This window comes from Trachymyrmex cornetzi, unplaced genomic scaffold (assembly GCF_001594075.2).
Source record: "Trachymyrmex cornetzi isolate Tcor2-1 unplaced genomic scaffold, Tcor1.1 scaffold1359, whole genome shotgun sequence".
Classification (NCBI taxonomy): domain Eukaryota; kingdom Metazoa; phylum Arthropoda; class Insecta; order Hymenoptera; family Formicidae; genus Trachymyrmex; species Trachymyrmex cornetzi.
This window is the reverse complement of record NW_017295938.1, coordinates 20085-21756: the sequence shown is the minus strand read 5'-3', so window position 1 is coordinate 21756 and position 1672 is coordinate 20085.

Genomic DNA, 1672 nt, shown 5'->3' with positions numbered 1-1672 from the left:
TCGAAACATGGAAGGGTCTCTGCGAGCAGCGATGGAATATTTACAAGATGTTGCGAAACGAATACAAGGACAATTTTATAAGCGTTGGGCCGTTAACCGTCAGAGTTTGCACGATGAATGACGCTACGCTCGTACGTCTCGATTCTTCGTCCGTACGCATGACGATGACTGAAACGACGTTACGCCGCATGTTCGAGTTTGACGGATGTATCGATGTAACGTTTGAACGATTAGCCCGACTCGTCGATACGGTTGATATCAAGTATACGCGATTCTCCAATATCACGTCTAAGAACGCTATACGCGATAGTGACATCTTCAATGGATATCAGCTCATCGATTGCGAGCTGTTAGCTTTAGTTTTTAGTACGTAAAAAAATCAGTGTAATAAGATGTGAATAAAAAAATTTTCTTTCGCATCACAACATATAGACTTTCTTTTACTCCCTATCCTTTGTCTCGATGTGCTAGTATAAAACTATATTGAAAAAACTAGGACATAAAACTGGATCATAAAACTACATAAAAAAAAATGGGGGATTTTCACTCTATTGAACCATTTCTTCCGTCCTTTCTTCGATATCGCGTTACGCGCTCTGACATCGTTGCGCTCCGACATCGTCGCGCTCTATCTTTTTCTAACACACAAGCCCTTGTTACCTACGCATTTTTTTTTGCAGTGTCTAGAATTCTATAGTTCTATAGTCTACGAACACTTATGATCTTAAATGTTCCATATGCAGTGCAAATGCAAATGCATCCTGGACAGCCTCGCTATAGCAAAGAATGCTCCTCGGCATCAGTCTTCTGCCGAATCTTGACCGCGCACGAGATTAGTTAGTGACTTAAAACGTGAGTGATTCTTATAAACGTGCAAAAGTATTCTACCATTTAGCGTTAATGGTAGAATACTTTTGCACGTTTATATGACCGTGCAAGTGAAAGTGATAATGTTTTTTTATAGAAAAAATTTCTGTAATAAACTGCCAGCCAACAATGAGCAACCTGGGAGACGTCCTAAAGATCCGGTACGAGTACCCGGTTGAGGGAGTAAGTAGTACTAGATTTTTTTATTTAAACATTTTCTTTTTAAATTTATTGCTAGATTTTTTTTTATTTAAAAGATTTTTTTTAATTTTATTGCTATATTTTTTATTTAAAAAATTTTTATTTTTATCGTTTTTCCCTAGTATCTCGTAGTTGATAATCAAAAAGTCGAACGGCTGCAATTAACCAAGGAAGTCGGGATCCTGAAGATCCCATTGGTAAGATTATAAATTATAACTTATACACTATACATTCTGATTCTGATTATATTTTTTAATTCTATTTGTACTCTTTTTTTTCCAGAAGACGCATCGCTGTGATATATGGATAAAAGGGTTCATAAACCCACATCATTGGCGCAACGTGCGGGCGGAGAGACAAGCAGAACGACTTTTCAGATCGTATTATATGGATATTTGGGAAGACAACAGCCTTTTTTAGAAGAGCTGTTCGGTCTCCGGCCATACGAGTCGGAAGAACCGGAAGAGTTGTGGTGTAAGTATCCTAAATTTATATGTAAATTTATATTTAAATTATTATATTTCTCTTATATATTGTATACTAATGTAATGCTTTCTTTTTGTTTTACAGAAAGCTGCAGCGGCGGCGGCGGTCGGCGGCGGCG